Below are 19,702 nucleotides of genomic sequence, written 5' to 3' on the forward strand. Positions count from 1 at the left end.
ACATATTTTTGCTTCCTTTCTGGCTTGTAGAATCTTAGAATATTATGTTCAACTCTCCATTTTATTCCCTAATATCACATTGTCAGATATCCAAAAGTAGAATTATAACACAAATGTCATTTTTATCTGATTTTAATGTAGGATTTTAGACCTATGTTAAAAATGCAAACTCTCTATTTTTTTTTTTTCAGTAATGCTTAAATAATGCTTGTAAGAACATTCTGCGGCCTGGTACAGCCCACTCTCCATCTAGAAATCAAGGAGCCACTCCCTACCTCTAAGGGCTCTCCAAAACAAATACACCAGAACTCACTTCATTTTCTTGCCATGTTTCTATGGTAAACTAGATTCTCATGAGAAGCTCTTCATTTACTACTGACACCTGTGTGGGAGTTTTACTGATGAGCTATAAAATTCTAAGAAGCCTTTGCAAAATGGTTGCCCTGGAATCTCTCAAGGCAGAAACTCACAATTTCTGAGCCCTATATGGACCGTGAAAATTCCCATGCATTCTGCAGGGCACAACAATATTTACATGATTACAAGTTTCTTTGCATCATATGTAAATCTATGTCTATCCATTCAATGCTTAGCAATAAAATGAATCCCTTCTTGAACAATCCTCACTTCCTATGTCCACTAGGGTAGGCAGATGTTGACTTGAAAAGAATGGAAAAAGATCATCCTTGAAGAGTTTGGAGGAGGTGGTTAAACTAAATTCACTCATTAGAGTCCAGGAAGAGACTAGAAGATTAGGTCACTTCTGCCACCTTGATTCTTTCCTTTATTAGAAATCAAGGAAAGCAGCACCCTGATGGCTCACACCTGTAATCCTAGCTACTCAGGAGGTTGATCAGAGAGCTGTGGTTCAAAGCCAGAAAAGGCAATTAATCCCCTCAAAGCTGGTAGAGGAACTGCTCCTTAAGTGAAAGAACACCAGCCTTAAGTGAAAAAAGCTAACGAATAGTACCTAGATCCTGAGTTCAAGCGAACACACACATACACATAATACACTCATACACACACACACACACACAAATGTCAGGGATATCTCTTGTCTGGAATAATTTGTCAATTTGGAAACTTGACAAAATGTTTTATAATAATGTAAGAAGTGATGGGAACAGATAATTTTATAAAATAACACAGAACAAAGTGTTGGGTTATTTTACTGGGAAGGGTCTGAATATTTTTGAAGTGAAGCTACTTGGCTAGCTAGATTAGGATTCAAATACTAAGCAGAGCTGGAGGAGTAAAGATGATCTCTTCTAAGCCCTTGTTTTTCAAAGGCAGTAAGGAGCAAGTCAGTGATTCCTGGTTAATGATGAAGATGAGAATAGATTCTAGTGAGAGCTCTTGCCCCTATGTAATACCATGGGTCACATCATTCTCTTTGGTCCTCTTGTACACATATAATTGCATAGTAATACAGTGCTTTACTTGTTGTACAAGGGGATAAAGTTAAGTGAGTTAAGACTGAACTAGTTATGGCAGGTCTTTAAAAGAGTATCCTGGAAATGGCACTGTGGCTCAAGTGATAGAGCAGTAGCCTTGAACTGAAGAGCTCAGGGACATCATCCAGGCTTAGAGTGCAAGCCCCACAACCAAAAAAAAAAAAAAAAAAGTATCCTACTGGACCCTAGTGGCTTGCATCTGTAATCACTGATACTCAGGAGGCTAAGATTTGAGAATTGAGGTTCAAAGCCAGCCTGGGCAATAAAGATGTAACACTTCTATCTCCAATTAGCTACCAAAAAGCCAGAAGTAGAGCTGTGGCTCAAGTGGTAGTGTTTACTTTGAAAAAAAATGTTCATGGACAGTACCCAAGCCTGAGTTCATGCCCAAGGACCAACACACACACACACACACGCACACACACACACACACACACACACACACACACACACAATTTTAAAACAACTAGAATGAACTCAAAATATTAGTACACAGGCATTGCTTCTATTTCACTGCAGCAATTTCACTTGATTGTGGTCATTTATTCCACCAGCACCTGCCATGCTGACCCACAACACATCTTTGTCAGGATGAATGAACCCAACAAATTTGTCAAGAAGCAAGTCTGTCTGTCTGTCTGTCTGTCTGTCTGTCAATATGGAGGCTTGAACTCAGATTGTTAAATGATTCTGTGCCAACACAGCCCGTACTCTTGCATAATGAGCTAGGCCACATATATGAACTGTCATCTTGTGGGCCGCAGTTTCATTTAAAGCTCCTGGGTCTCAAGCTTTATAAAGTAGATTGAGTCATGATGGGTAAATCCTATGATAAACTCTTGATTTGGGGGTTGTTTCTTTTCTCTAAACTCCCAACTTCAGACTTATAATGAAATATTTGTTATAGTCCTTCATAAGTGTCTGTACAAATCTTTGGCTTTTCTTTTGGTCTACCAATTAGAAATATGTGGGAGGGGAACCAAAGATAAGGTAGAATAGTAAGCATTTGGGAAATTGTAATATCACAATGAAAATGTTCAGTTTATAGCTCAATGTGTTCATTTAATTGGATAAGAATTAGTTTGGGTAACTGTTGGTCTCAGCTATTCAACTGTAGGAGAGCTGTGTTTAGTAAATTAGGTTAGATAACCATGACAACAAACAAACCACAATGACTCCCTGCATAACAATACTTCCTCCTATATCTTCCTATATTTTTAGTTGTGCATCAAGGAAAAAATTTCATAATTTTTTTTGTAAAATACATGGTGACTTACTGTCTCATCATTGAAAGCTGGAAAATACAAGAATTGGTTGGTTTAATGAAGGTAGTCTGAAGATGGAATGCATCAGCCATGTGGCTGGCCAAAGCCAAGCACCTGAGAAGTGTTGGTATCAACTTTGGTAGCATTCAAATCTCCACAACCCAACACAATCCTAACCTGGAATGAGAGCAAAGAGCCACAAGGGTGGATATTTGGGACACAGTGAAAATATGATAGCACAGGATAGAGATGTAATCTAGCAATGAAGCCAAAGGTATAAAGTAGGAATACAAGTACGAAACAATAAAGCCTACCAAAAGAGCAGTAATTTAACACGAAGAAAACATCACTGGTAAAGTTAAAAACAATTACCTCTTCTTTTTTCAGTTGTGGGGCTTAAACTCAGGCCTGTATGCTGTTCCTGAGCTCTTTTTGCTCAAGGCTAGTACTCCACCACTTTCAGCCACAGCTCCATTTCTGGTTTTCTGGTTATTAATCGAGATAAGAGGCTCACAAACTTTCTTAAATCTTTTTTTTTTCTGTGCCTGAGATTTGTAACATTTTTGGCCCCAAACTTTCTGGATAAGTGATCCTTAATGTGTAAATACAATTAATTTGGAATTTCAAAAAACAGACAATATTAAAAACAAAATATAAGACACTCTACTCCTATCCACACACAAAAAAGTAGCCAACAGTTCTCACATATAGTTCTAGAATATAAACCGCAGACAGACAGACACACACACACACACACACACACACATACAGTGTGTAGGTATGTATTTACATATGCTTATATATTTATATATGTATGCATAATCTTTTTGCTGCTTTTATTAGTTTTGAAGATAAGGCATTATTCTGCATAAATCACTTGGCATCTTATTTTTCAGTTTTCTACTTACTAGTAAATATATATGTGGACAACAAATAAATAAGTTATCTAACATATAGAAATGTGACTCTTAAATATATGCCAGTGGTTCAAGGTAGGAAATATCTTTAAGCAGACTTGCATATACAGTTAAGTACCATTCCATTTCTCTGTAATTACCCAGTCATACTAAAAATCTCAAGACAGTACTTTGGTACTGATAGTCTAAGGACTAACTCAAGGGAAAAATATCCACTGAAAATTTATACTGGTATATAGATTGTTCCAGAACAAACTCAATAACCATTTACTGTACCCATTACAAATAAAGAATTCGGTAATTAAAGAAGTTCAGGAAATGGTTTAACAAAGCCCTTGGACTTTTGTTCCATTTTCTTCTTTCCCCCCTACAGTGCTTCTCAGAGCTCCATCTGAGAATGAGATGTTGTAGCAGCCTTTTTCAAACATCAGAGCAATGAACATTTCTCCCTCTAAAATCCTCATGCGTATTTCATGGAAGACCACTGTTACTCTCAACAGAGGTCTGAGTCATGTAACTGCATCTGAGTCAAGGATAAACCGTGGCCTAATCTCTCCACACACTCAGTCTTTGACACATGGTGGGATTACAGCACATATTTGGCGAGTGAATAATTCATTGCTTAAAAGTTAGAAAAACTCTGATTTTAAGCAACCTGCATTTGTAAAACCATAGCATTCATTGCTTAAGATAGTCTCTACCAAGCTCATAAAGATTCAGAAAATCCTGTACCCCAAACACCACCCTACAGCCCCCACTTCCTACCACATATCTGAAAGGCAGGTAGAATTTAAATACCATAAGCAACAGAATACACAAATGGGAATATTTTAGCACAACTGAATACTTAATGACATCAAAGGATGCACACAAATATTAAGGGTAGGATGTAAAACTGACTATGAAACATGACTACTATTTTGTAATACCCATAGCGATATATATACATACTCACACACATCCATTTTCATGTATGTGAATGTGAAAAATTCTAGAAAGAAATACCTAAAAATGTTAACTGTCATTACTGCCTGTGTGGTAGGTATTACTACACACACACACACACACACACACACACACACACACGTGTATATATGTATATGTATTTCTATTTTTATAAAGAAAGCCTAATATATAAATCTACCTTCTGTTTCAAAATTTTTCAGGAGACTAAGCACTCTTTGTTCACAAATTGATTTTAAATACAAAGATATCACTTCAAGGTTTCATACTTAGGAATATGAAACAAGATACAGAACTGATGTTGTTCCACTCATTTCAGATGTGATTCTATCACAGGATAATAAAGAGGTGGGCATGAAGGGTTGCTTCCTATCAGGTTCACATGGGAAGACCAATTCATGAAGCTTGCTGAATAAGCAATGACTGGTGACTTCTCAGACTCAAGAATATGTGCTAAGGACACAGAACTTAAAGTATAAAATACAAGAATAAATGTGGCAACTCCATGGAGATGTAGTTTATTTGCCAGAGGGGCAGATAATGGCCTGATCCATTATCCTTCCATGAAAGCAAACACTGACATGTAATACAGAATACCAAGTTTAATTGAATTTTAAAAATTACAAAGGATTTTGAACTTGCTTTAGATTGTAAAAGAGTAGTAGAGGGTTTGAATATGATCACAGTACATTATATGTAAATGACATGATCAAATGTAAAATTCAGTATATGCCAATGAAAAGTTCATATTCTTTAACAGTTTTTCGATGTCTGAAGAGTTCAGAAAAAAAAAAAATGCCTACAACCCCAGAGAGGAGGGCCACGCATGCACTTCTTTTTTTTTTTTTTTTTGGCCAGTCCTGGGCCTTGGACTCAGGGCCTGAGCACTGTCCCTGGCTTCCTTTTTGCTCAAGGCTAGCACTCTGCCACTTGAGCCACAGCGCCACTTCTGGCCATTTTCTGTATATGTGGCGCTGGGGAATCGAACCCAGGGCCTCATGTATAGGAGGCAAGCTCTCTCGCCACTAGGCCATATCCCCAGCCCCACGCATGCACTTCTTACACAGAGGCAATGCTGTCTAATTCACACATTGGCACAAAAATTATCATGGCATTCTAACGTCAGAGAGTTGGGCCAACATTTCTTTAGGTTGCTTACCTCACTGTGAAGGAAGTCAGCCAGGGAAAGTGGCCAAAAAATGGATTAGCTCCTCTCGAACCAGATGGTCAAAGATATTAAGCAAGAACACATTTATCAAGTTTATATTCCTAAATTTAAGAATGTGCAATATCACAGTAACACTTAATATTAGGATATATAAGTTCATACTTTGAGCATACTTTCCTCATGCTGGAAATCAAAGGACTTAAACTTGAATTTTACTTTTGGTTTAGAAAGAATGCAACTGGGTGCTGGTGTCTCACCTATAATCTTAGTTACTCAGCAGGCTGAGATCTGAGGATCACAGCTCAAAGCCAGCCCTGGCAAGAGCGTATATGAGACTTTTATCTTCAATTACTCACCCAAAATCCAGAAGTAGAGTGGGGCTCAAGTGGTAGAGTAACAACTGTGAGCAAAGAAGCTAAGGGACAGTACCTAGGTCAGGAGTTCAAATTCTAGCACCACACAAAAAAGGGAAGCAATAAAATTAAGAGACTCTGTAGAACACTACAAGGATTTCTAGAACTTAGTACTAGATAATATTAAGCATCGTGTGTGCAATTCTGTTTTAAAATATTCTATACTTACTCTGGAAAACCCATCATATGCATATATTCACTGAAGAATTTTAAATCATTACTATATTATTGTGATGTGATTAAGGGTTGTAAATAATAGAAATGTGGCAATATTTAAAAATTTATTTTTTTGCATTTTTTTTCTACAATATTTCTATAACCCAAAAATACCTAGAAGGGAAACTATGTACTTCTTGGGTAATCCCAAATATTCAGTCTTATCAACTGAAAATATGTTATTCAGGAGCTACCATTCAAATCTAGTCAGAAATTTAAATGAAAAAATGTAAAACTTACTGGCAGCATTGAAAGTACTAGGCTCAAAAAAGGTGTTTGATGGTACTAAAGCACAGATCCTACTATGTTATAATGCAGATTGAAACTTAAACTTTGATGATGTGAATCTTAACTTTTCTTTTTTTTTTTTTTTTTTTTTTTTTGGCCAGTCCTGGGCCTTGGACTCAGGGCCTGAGCACTGTCCCTGGCTTCTTCCCGCTCAAGGCTAGCACTCTGCCACTTGAGCCACAGCACCGCTTCTGGCCGTTTTCTGTATATGTGGTGCTGGGGAATTGAACCTAGTGCCTCGTGTATCCGAGGCAGGCACTCTTGCCACTAGGCTATATCCCCAGCCCTTAACTTTTCTTATAGTAGCAAATGGATCACATTGATGGCTATCTTTTGACCATAATCCTTTATGAAAAATGAACATGAGATCAACTATGACAGAGTAAGTCATGCTGCTCTCTCCCCATTTTATGTAATTCCAAACTGAAAATAAAAATCAGATTGTCACTATGGTTACAAATTATAGCTTAGCATCTCTTATTTCCTAAGCTGTGTTCATAAATTTTTTTCTTCTGATTGTCACATCAGCTCTACACAGGATTACCCATAGAATTCAGATTTTGGTCTTCAGGATTACTCATGGGATTCAGATATTTATCCATTTGAAACAGAAACTAGCTTTATTTCCATATCACACATAATTTTCCTATCCTAAACAAATGTATTTAATCAAAATCCATTTTGAAAAGCAAAGCCAAGCCAAATTTTGATACAGAACATCTGATCATTTTTCTCCTCCAAAGAGACAAAATATTAATAAATGGTAAATACTTCCCAATAAATGTTGATACAGTCCCACTACTCAGAGAGGTAGTCTATCTCAAAGTATCCCACTAGCGTGTCTGGGCTTGTCCTCATTCATGTTGTTCTCCTGGCATGGCATTGCATTTGCCTGAATCTGGCTCCATAGCAACCAAGAGGCACCGAAGATACATGCACAGCATGCCAGAAGTGATTCCACTCAACCCAACAGCATCACTAAAGACTTGATAATCTCAAACATCTCTCTCAACATCATTCAGAAAAGAAAATTAAAAGAAACTGACAAGAAGGACATAGAAATGTAAACTATCTTTATGTTTTATTTGATGCTTTCAGTAATATTTTATCCTCAGGTGTGAGGCAGACGCTGAGACATGCAATGATTGATATATCTAGATGTTTACAATGAATTTGGTAACTAGGATCTTTAAACATTTTTCAAGGGCCAAAATGGAGGAAAACCAAACAAATCCTAAACTTGCTTTCTAGAACACTATTTTATTAATGGAAGAGGAAGGGAGGTAGCATGCTTGGAGGAACAGAAGGAATACTGAAGACTTGCCAATGCTTGAAATGCATGACCATCTACATGGGTTTTCGTGATGTAAACTGCATATTTAGGGACTAAAACACAACTGCTGCTATTCTTTTTTTCTTTTTCTTTTTCTTTTTTTTGCCAGTCCTGGGGCTTGGGACTTAGGAACTGAGCACTGTGCCTGGCTTCTTTTTGCTCTAAGCTATCACTCTACCTAGAGCCACAGCACCACTTCCAGCCTTTTCTGTTTATGTGGTGCTAAGGAATCGAACCCAGGGCTTCATGAATGCTAGGCAAACACTCTACCACTAAGCCACATTCTCAGTCCCACTGCTGCCATTCCTGACACCCTTGTTAATGTAACTAACTTGCACACTTTGGATATCCTCTGAATGATCAACACAGAGTGCAAAGTAGGTAGAAATGCTTGTTCCAGCTAGCAAAGCGCTTCATTTAAAGATACAAGCTTAAGAAATGTATCCAGGGGCTGGGGATATAGCCTAGTGGCAAGAGTGCCTGCCTCGGATACACGAGGCCCTAGGTTCGATTCCCCAGCACCACATATACAGAAAACGGCCAGAAGCGGCGCTGTAGCTCAAGTGGCGGAGTGCTAGCCTTGAGCGGGAAGAAGCCAGGGACAGTGCTCAGGCCCTGAGTCCAAGGCCCAGGACTGGCAAAAAAAAAAAAAAGAAATGTATCCAGTGCCTGACGTATGAAACTGTAACCTTTCTGTACATCAGTTTGATAATAAAAATTTGAAAAAAAAAAGATACAAGCTTAAACCTAAGGGCTACTCTATTTGAAAATACATTCTACAATACCAAAAATTATACATTGGCACTTACCATATGTTTTTGATGAAGTTTTGAGGAACTTCCAAAAATGGATATGTGTCAGTGGCAAGAATATTACATTCACGATCAAACAAAATTATAGTTACAAATTGCATTTACAGCAAAACTGCTTTACAAGGCCTGATAACCTGAGCCAGCCAATGAACCTTCTGGAAACATAGTCTTTTCGTTGTATAAAGATGTGCTCACTTAGATAATGGGTATGGGACAAAAAGAGATAAATCATAAATTTTCAAACTCTAGTAGAAGTGATACAATCTTGAATGGCAATGCTTTTTGTTTTCCTAATACACAATATTGCCTTTGAGCATCCCAAAGTTTCAACATTGCTAAAGGTGACACATTAATTAAAACTAAGGAGGACTGGAGGCCTAAAAATCATTAGGCCATGTTAGGCCATGTGTTCAGTCTTCCCTCCAAAAAGAAAGAAAAGGCTGAAAATCAATCTTCTAGCACTCTTAACAAAATGATGACTATTTGTCAAGATAACCCCTCTATCTATGTATCAATCGATCGATCGATCTATCAATATTTGTCTGTCTTTCTAGTACCACTTAGTTTTGAACTTAGGCTCCTACCACTTGAGTCATTCTCCTAGCTTGAGAGTCCATTTTTGTGTGCATGTGCTGCTCCTGGGCCTTGAACTCAGGGCATAGGTAGGTATCCCTTAGCATCTCTTCTGGCTTTTGGCTGGTTAATTGGAGATAAAAGTCTCATGGACTTTCCTGTCTGGGCTGACTTCAAACTATAATCCTTAGATCTCCGCCTTTTGAGTAACAAGAATTACAGGCATGAGCCACTGGTATCCAGGGAGAGACTTGTTAATAGCACAGGGTATTTGACAATTCTGAATATCACAAAAATTACTATTTACACACACTAACCTCAAAATGGCAGGGAGATAATAGAGGTCTTTTAATGTTGACTTTTCTTTGTGGAAACTTCATAATTATGGAGTTTATTTTGCAGGGAATAAATACAGTAACAAGTGAGGCATATAAGGGGAATGGCCAAGTCATGTATGAAAAATTGGGAAGATTATAATGCCACACTATAAAAAGATATTTCAAGACCAAATAGCCAAATTGTTTATAATGAGTCCCAGAATGTAATAAAGAAAGTAAATGGACAAACCACAAAAAAAACCTTCTTTCTAAAATATGGAGTCTCAAATCATGTTGTAACTTCTAAAGAAAGGAACATTTTGAAATGCAAGACATAAGTGAGTAGAAGACAGTAATCTAAGTGCATCCCTCCTTCCTAAGCTCAGGAAGCATGATGTGCTGTTACAACCAATAAGAGCACTAAGGTAGTGGTTGCTAATTCCAATTTGGTCACATCTATCTAATAAAACAACATAAGTAAATCTGTGTATGTGTAGAAAGCTCAAGAACTTGTCACACAAACATGATCAAAATGACTCAACTGGGTAGCAAATGAAGATGGGCACAGTCATTCTGAAATCCATTTAGCAAAATTATCTGTCTCAATTCTTTTCACATCCCAGAAACCAGATTAAGGAAGAGGTTGAAATGGACAGGTTGAAGAATTTTTATGCAATGAGAAGATCATCCCTTAAATAATATAAAAACAGGTGGGGGCTGGGAATATGGCCTAGTGGCAAGAGAGCTCGCCTCATATACATGAAGCCCTGGGTTCGATTTTCCAGCACCACATATCTAGAAAACGGCCAGAAGTGGCGCTGTGGCTCAAGTGGCAGAGTGCTAGCCTTGAGCAAAAAGGAAGCCAGGGACAGTGCTCAGGCCCTGAGTCCAAGCCCCAGGACTGGCCAAAAAAAACCAACAAAAAAAACAGGTGGCTTCGTAAAGCTTATAATACTGAATTGACAGGTGTGTATAATTAACTATCATGATGTAATAAAGTATTCTTCCCATGAAAAATCAAGTCTACTTTGGAGAAAGGACTGAGTAAAGAATTACTTCATTATTAATCCTTAAAGAGATGAGTTTCTTTCTTGTGATTTAACATTTAAGTCATAATAACATTTAGGAAACTGAACACATAGGAAAGAGTCTGTAAAGACAGAAAAATAGTATTTTAGGAAACCAGGTTATTAGTCTGGTCACATTGGGTCTTTTCCATGGTCTTCAAGGCTTTAGAAAACTGCTATTTGTCATATCAGATTTTTGTTCATAAATCACATTTTCAGCAAGGCTAAAAATCTGTAGTTATCTCAATGTTTTAGGACAGAAGATTTTAAACTGAGGCAGAAACAAAAAGGATAGAATAAAGAATGATTGAAGAAATTTCATGACATTAGCACTACAACTAGTTCAATTCCATCAAATATTTGAAGACAAGTGAGACAGAATAAAGGGTAATTCTTTCAAGTGTATACAAAACATTTTAAATGATATGAGCAAATTATTTTTAAGAATGAGGGGAAAATTATATGAATATATGTACATATGAATATGTATATATGTAAAGTAAATTGATATGTACATTCATTAACACTCATTATGCAAAAGCAATACAGAATGCTAGTAATTAGAATATTAACTTGACACTGGTAATCCTAGCTATTCAGGCAGCTGAGCTCTGAGGATTAAGTCAGTTCAGGGAAACAAAGACCATCAGATGGTTATCTCCTATTAACCAGGAAAAATCAGCAAGTAGGAGTGTGGCTCAAGTGGTAGAGCAGCAGTCTTTAGTGACAAAAGCAAACCAAGAGTGTGAGACTGAGTTCCACCTCTAGTACTGGTGCACACACTTTGAGTACCTGGATGGAGATCACGATAAGACACAAGAGCTACTCACTCTTATGATTCTAACACATGCACTTTGACCTTTACTAAGGAGAAATTTCCAGCAGACCAGATGTGGGAGGATGGAATAAGTCGTTTTCAAGTGACTATGAGAACTCAGCATCTATGAGGTTTTCAAGCAGAAATAACCAGCATTTTCAAGACATGAAAGCCATAGGCACCAGTGGCTCTCACCTATAAGCCTAGTTACTCAGGAGGAGGCTGAGATCTGAGGATCGTGATTTGAAGCCAGTCTGGACAACAAAGTCTGTAAGACTCTTTATCACCAATTAATCATCAAAAATCCTGAAGTAGGGCTATGGCTCAAGTGGCAGAGTGCTGGCCTTAAGTACCAAAGCTCAGGGAAAGTGCCCAGGCTTTGAGTTCAAGCTTCAGGGCTGGTACAAAAAAAAAATCAATTGGAACAGATGATATTATGGAGAGGGAATGTTTAGAAGGGGAAGAAAGAATAAAACTAGACAGAATGAATACCTAATAGAAGAAATTACAATTAATCCAATCTGGGGCCTATAGAGTTGAGAATATCCACTGCCCACAAAAGAAGTAGAAATGTGACAAGGTAAACCTGGTGGTTACTCCATTTCAACAACATCCTAATTGATTCACTGAAGCAACAACGACTTAATCATTCAGCAAATATGTAACAGAAGTCTCCTGCTAGGAACTGAAAATATAGTTATAAAATGGCAGGAAAACATAAGATCATGAAATAAGGCAAAGGAAAAGTTATCCCAGAGATCTCCCTGCTCAGCCAACATGGATGGTGGTTATTTTTGTTAGCTCTGTCCCTGAATCAAAGACAAAAATTACAACTTGATGGCACTTGACAAGAAGGTCAGTCAACTAACTGCAAAACGCTGAAAATATTGGTTTATCCAGATAACATCCCACTGGGCAGATAGTTGGTAACAAGAATTCTGAATCCATTCATTGATTTGCTGTGAGTTACCATGTTTGTTTTTATGTATCTTGTAAATGTGGTTTGTTAGAACCAGTGTCTCTTCACTAGATTGGCAGTGAAAGTCTTAAGTGATGTTGCTCAACTTTCAAAGCGAAAGCATCAAATTTGAGAAGGCAATGATCTGAGCTACTGAGGCTCTGCCTGTGTAACAGTAATCTCAATGGGTAGCCATCTTTATGAAGCTTTCCTTTACAGAGATTAATCAGTGATCTTAACAAGGGTAATGATAAAGGATATTATATTTTCTTAAAGATGACCAAGGAGTCCTTTCCTACTACATGCTTTCTACTTGTTAATATCTATCCAATTGTAAGCTGTCATGACGAATCATTTTGGAAATCCTGAGAGACGAGTATAAGCCAATGTGAAAGTTTGTCTTAAAAGTGACTTCATCAGGGCTGGGGATATAGCTCAGTGTTGGAACCATGCCTAGTAGGCACAAGACTCTGGGTTTGATAACTAGCACACACAAAAAATGACTTCATCATATCTATCAGCATGATTAACATTCAGGCTTCTATCCAAAGCCATGCCTTACACATCTGCTGCCTAGCTTTGGGGTGAAATTCCATGCATCTTATTGGTTATAAACACGTTGAAACTTTTCACTGAATTTGAAAGCAAAAGCCAATATGTATTGTTCTCATTTGCATCCTAGAAGTGATACCAAAGCATACTGGTTTTCATCTCTTATGAACTATGCTATCCCCAGAATTTGAGTTTATGGTCCCCAGTTCCTGGGAGATATTCCCTTGAGTAGGCTCCTACCAGAGGCAATAGTGGACGTTGCTATGAAATCTTGGCATTGCTCCCAAAGTAAAAGTCAGATTAGAGTTCTGGCACTGCCTTCCTTCTCTGTTCCACAATTCTTGTATTTCCTCCCACTCCCATATTGCTCCCTTGATGATGAAAAGTGAGGCCTTCTGTCATCTCCTGTTGTTCCTGAATTCCTAACTTCATCCCATACACATCATGTCTATGTTGCTCTCTGACTCAAATGGCAAAGCTCTACATGGCTCAACAATAATCAAAGGATGGTTTGTGCTGAGCCTTTGCACCATCACCTTCCTTCACACCAGGGGGCGCTGGCCCTCAGAGGAATTAAGCACACTGCCTGGGATCAGCAAACTGATTCCTGCCAGAACTCTGATTTCCTAAATCCCAATAGTCCTCAACTACCTTCAGACAAAATTTCCTTCACTAGATTTCTAAACACTCTCAGAGACCAAATCAAAATAACAACAATCACTCTATCAGCATCTGTGATGTTTTTCTTGCAGAAGTGGAGTTAAAAAAAAAACTTCTTAAAGGTTTAGCTGAGACACTGACCCTATTAAAGAAAAAAAGAAAATACAACAGTATTTTAAGGGCTATGTCAAGGAAGATGAAAAACTTAGCATAGGATTATCCCAAATTTTGACTATCAAGGAACCAAGGGCAGGCACATCTTTCTACTGCATTACTTGAGAGAAATGGGAATTGAATAGTGGGAAGAACTAAGGTCTAGCTTTTCTCAATAGTAAATACTATGACTGTGCTGGTAAGAAAACAAACAGAAGTAAAACAATGTCCAGCTATTACATCATGGACCTTAGAGCTGAAGATTCCAATTTCTGAGTTGAGTTTTACAACAAATTTCAATATGGTTTTTATTTAGAAGCCAATTCCAGATGAATTCAATAAGACTTTTGCCCTTCATCTCTATGGCATGTAAAATATTAATTTTTAAAGATATACATAGATACATGTCCTGACTTTTTCTATGCCTTATGAAGCATCAAACCCAGGGCCTCAGGCACATTAGGCAAGTGCTTTACCAATGACATCATCCCTGTCTCCTGATACATATGTCAATGTGTGAATATTTTTGCATTTCTAAAAATGACACTTTACCAATATCATTGATATAATTAAATCTTGTGATAAAACTACTGAAAATAATTTCTTTAAAAATATGATAAATACTAAGTAGGAAGGTAAAGAATGCTAAATCGCAAGGCCCAGGTTACAGTATAGGTGGATCTTGGTAGATCTCTAACTCAGGCAAGTCATCAAGTCCCAGTTTTATCATCTGTGCTATGACCTGATTCTTGTAGATTCCATCCAGGATTCCTTTGGTTCTAAGGTCCTACACCTGTCCAGGAACCCCGTGTACACCACAGATTATGACACCTCCAATTTTAGGAAGTTCCAAATTCTCAGCAAGTCTGACTGATGAACAGCAAAGAGAAGTCTATTTCTGGCCTTTCTCATCGGATGTGAGTGAAGCCAGGCACCAGGCAGAAAATCTCAAGAGTTATGCCCAGTCATGTGGAAGGGATTATCCTCAGGGAAGAATCTAACAATGTGGTCAGTCTATGACAGAGATGATAACACAAGGTCCTAAGGATATCAAAAAAGTGACATAAGATCTCTGGGGGAACAGGAAAGAGGCAAGTAGGAGAAATGCTACTGATAAAATGACCTTCCAGCACAGCTCTCCAGGCTCAATCAAATGTCCCCAACTTACTGCTTTTACTGTCCTTGTGAATGAACGTCAGTGTGCTGATTTATAATTAGCTGGGTAAACTAGTAGGGCTCAGGTGGTGTTTGCTGGGGTAGCATGACATCACAGAAGGAAATGGGGGATGTGAACATAACTCTCACATTGAGAATAGCTTAATGCTGTTGTAAATTGTCAAATAAGAAATTTAACAACTATGTTATGATACTGAAAACAGAGACTTGGGCAAGTCATAACTAAGAGAAGGTACAGAGAGGGGTGAAATGGCAAAATGAAGAAGGAAAAATGAATATAGATAGGTGCTGATAGGTCAAGCCTGTAAGTCTAGCTGCTCAGATGGCTGAGATTTGAAGATCACAGTTCAAAGCCAGTTCACACAGATGAATTCAAGAGATGTATCTCCAATTAACTCTCCAAAAGCTGGAAGTAGCAGTATGGATCAAATTGTAGAGAGCCACCCTTGAGAGAAAAAGCCAAGCAAGTGCACAAGGCCCTGTGTCTGGTTCTAGCACCCAAATACTCACATGTGCTCAGGCACAAACTGAACATAGAACAATCCAATAAAATAGGAAGGAATGCCAGAGAATCAAGATCTACTGAAAAGCAAAAGCTGAAACAAAATGGGAAAGTCCGATTTTGTAGGCCCAGGCTTCCAGATGTACTATACTAACAGGGAAGATAGCTGCCAACACACCAGCAATGGTATCTTTGCATAGGAATTCTCTTACAGTGACAAAGAAACATGGAGTGGAAAAGAAAATCTCATGCATACCTAATCAGTGCTCAAAACTTGCTCATACACCTTCAATACCAAACTTCAAATGAGATGTACAGTGCTTAGCAGCAAAAAGATCAGTGGGCTTACAAATGCATTTGAATTCCAAACTTTCTGACTTTATTCTCAAATCTATCTGCCATCAACATTTTATTGATAGGGTCATAGATTCATGGAATCTTACACTAAGAAATAACAATGTATTTTAAATGAAATTAAGAGATATTTTCATGCAAACACAAAGACTGTATATGCCCCTAACTTTATACAGCAAATAAAATCAAAACTATTTTTAAAGATACTCCTCATAACAAATTTTAATTCCTTAAAGTTTTACTGCAAATGTTAGTCTACACAATCATGCAGTGCTCAACAAGATGAAAGTTCCGAGGAATCTGCCCTAGGCAATTTCATCATATTCACGCTGACCCACAGCTAGGTGATAAGATCTACTATGTACCTAGGCTATGCGCAACACAGTTCATAGTTGACCAAAATGATCTGCAACCCATGACTGTATTTTTACAGTCTCAGATACAAAAAATTCACTAAAGTTGCATGCTATTAATGTTCAATGATAACTTTTTAAATGTAAAATGTCCTGGTTTTTAATTAGAACTCTGAGCATTTGGAGAAAAAAAAGAAAACTTTTTTGGAAAACAACTTAATTTTTGAGAAGGAAAAACAAGTAATAGGAGCATCAAGTGAATTTTATGAATCCTGAACTATTCAGAATATTTAGAATATTCAGACTATTTACTTTGTATACCACCTAGAATAGTCCTTTATTTCATACTGGAAAAAGGCAAGGGAGGTAGTAAGGAAATAAACTAAAGAAAAATAGTAACATAATTAGGCCAGAACTCATACAAAGAGGTCAAATATCTTAGCTAACTATTTGGTCAACTCTTCATGTAGCAAAAACTAAAGCTAAGATCTTTCCTAACACTGAGAAGGAAAGAAAAATCAAATGAACAAAAAGAACAATCGTTGACCATGATCTATAGGCAGGGATTTTAATTACTTGATAGTGATGCTCAAATTTTAAGAAGAAAGTTGGGGAGAATGCAGTCACAAAACTCAAAGCATATCGTACAAAAGTAGGAAAATTGAGAGAAGGGATTGGGTGAAGAGGGATGAGGAAGAATGATGAAGGGGATGAGATTGACCAAGATGCATTGTACTTACAAATGGTTGTACTTACAAACAGATTTGCTGAATGATAATCACTTTGTACAATTATTTAAATTGGGCGCTCATAACTCACGCTTGAAACCTTAGCTATTCATGATGCTCAGATCTGAGGCTAAGGATCACAGTTCAAAGTCAGGCTGAGCAGGAAAGTCAATGTGTCTCTTATCTCTGATTAACCGTACACACACACACACACACACACACACACACACACACACAGAATTGGATCTGTGGTTCAAGTGGTAGAACAGTAGCCTTGAGCCAAAATCCTCAAGGATAGCACCCAGTCCCAGAATTCACACCCCCAGGACCAGCACAAACAAAAATAACAAAACAAAAATAAATAAAATATAATTTAAAAAAGAAAAAATAATGCATCTAAAAATCATGGAAGCAAGAGCAGAGGGCAGAGTTCTTGGTAAATGGTGCATCTTTAGGTTCTGCATAAGAAATTCTGAGTTGGGAACCCCACAATTTTGGAATACAACGCCTGCACTTTAAAATAATTTCCCCGGATACTGTCGGTGCTTTTCATTCGTGGGTTATAGTTGTGAAATTGCTAGGCTACACCCCTAAGGTTCTTCTCATGAGCTGAGAAATTTACACCTGTGAATAAAATTCAGCTTGAGTGCTTTTTTCTCCTAGAGCAAAAGAAAGCAAGGTATGGGGGAAAGGAAGCACCACAGGGGCAGAGATTTCACGACAGCTTCCAATGTGTTTAATTATATGAGATAGATACCATCTGGATTTCCCATGAATATCAGCTCATTAAAATGTTTGCCAAAAGTAATTCAATTTTAGAAAATCCCTAAAGCCGGGTTTTCTCTCACTTCAAAGTAGCAGTGCTGGGATAAGTTTACATGTGCCCTGGAAGAGAAGGCACAAATGGAAAAATCTGGTGGTACCCCAATTGCAGATAAAGAACTCCTAAGAACAGGATCAGAGATGTTTCAATTCTGTTAACAGATAAGATAAAATTTGTAACACTAGCTCGGCACTGGTGACTCACACAAGTAAAGCTATAATCCTAGCTATTCGGGAGGCTGAGATCTGAAGATGGTAGTTGGAAGCCCTGCAGGGAAAGTTCTTCAGAATCTTATGTCCAACTAATCACCAAAAAGCTAGAAGTGGAGCTGTGGCTCAAGTGTTAGAGAGCTAGCCTTGATTTAAAATACTCAGGGACAATGCTCCAGGGCCAGTACACACACACACACACACACACACACACACACACACACACACACTCATGTAAGATACAAGTTACCCATTTAAAGGTGTTTAGTTCAATAGTTTTAGATTACTTAGCCATGTAAACCTTACTACAATTAACTTCAAAACACTGTGTCACTCCCATATGACTCCATACCCATTAATCATCATCCCTAACTTCTCCCTTCAGTCCTAGGCAGTCATGAATTTACTTCCTTTCTCTTCAGTTTTGCCTACATATTACATATAAACAGAATCCTATAAAACACTGGTCTTTTGGGCCTGGCTTCTTTCACGCAGCATGTTTTCAAAGTTTATCCACCCTGTAGTAGGTATCAGTGCTTCCTTTCTTTTTGTTGCTGGAAAAACTATATCGCCAGAAAAGAATCAATAAAAGCCCTCATTTATTCATGTATTCAGACAAGCCATATGTTGGAGGCTATTAACTAATTAGATCAAGTAATTGATGCTTTTGATATGATTTGACATTATAAGATATAGTTGAGATGCCAAACAAATGGATAATACATGCTCTTTTTATACTGACAGAATACATTAATGAATTATAAATCATATTATAGCACTTTCATGTTGACTGGTTACTTTTAAAATAAATGATAATGTCTACAATGGCCATATACCATAATCTCAAGAAATTTATAATTCAAAGTGGGTTAACAACATAATCTCATAATTATATATATAACTTTGAGAAAGGCCATAGTTAATATGTAGTACATTTCCCTATTACTTTTTTCTGTGCATAAACAAATATACTGATTAGGATGTGGATACATACATACCACTTCACAGTGAACCCCTGCTTTTCAGAATTCAGATACACATCTTTATTAACTTCATGAGCCTTATTTTTTAAATCATTTTCCTATTTTGTTTGTAAAACATGTTATTTATTAGGTATACCATGTCCAAAGAAAGGAATATGCTTGCAAATAAAATGCCAGCCTTAAAAAAAAAAAGAAACCCCCATTAATAATCTTCTTAACCTTTGTAGGCATAAAATAAAACAAGTTCCTTGTACAATTTCAGGCCATGCTCATATGTCCTAGGGAGGGCGAAACCCCTTTGGGCTTACATTTACTCATGACTGCAACAAGATCTGTGTTAGTAATCCCATCTTCTTCCTCCCCACTTTCCTTTGTAGGGCCTTTCCCATATCTGGCCTCTGGCACCTATTACTCTACTGAAATCAGTGTGAGCAGCGTGAGCCTTGGCTGGAGGCTGCAGCCTGGACTCAGGACTAGTCAGAGTTCTATCAGTTCATGAATTAATTTTGTATTCAAAGCATGAACATTGTCTGCTATAAAAATGCTTCTCAGAGAGTTTTGTCTAGATCAGCAACATTGAAAGACTTTTGGCACATTTTCAGGGTCTTCCCCAGTCCTACTGAACCAGAAACTCTGGGATGAGGTCCA

General features: G+C 37.6%; 1 protein-coding gene and 1 long non-coding RNA gene across 7 annotated transcripts in view; one reads left to right on the plus strand and one right to left on the minus strand.

Moving 5' to 3' along the window:
• Ank3 (ankyrin 3) overlaps positions 1–19,702 on the minus strand; it is a 526,258-nt gene that overhangs the window by 337,342 nt on the left and 169,214 nt on the right. The window lies entirely within an intron of this gene.
• LOC125346353 lies at positions 9,794–10,685 on the plus strand. The gene is made up of 2 exons (XR_007209914.1): positions 9,794–10,429; positions 10,651–10,685. It is a non-coding gene; the product is annotated as an uncharacterized LOC125346353 (long non-coding RNA).

The sequence above is a fragment of the Perognathus longimembris genome, chromosome 2 (assembly GCF_023159225.1).
Source record: "Perognathus longimembris pacificus isolate PPM17 chromosome 2, ASM2315922v1, whole genome shotgun sequence".
In the NCBI taxonomy this organism is placed as follows: domain Eukaryota; kingdom Metazoa; phylum Chordata; class Mammalia; order Rodentia; family Heteromyidae; genus Perognathus; species Perognathus longimembris.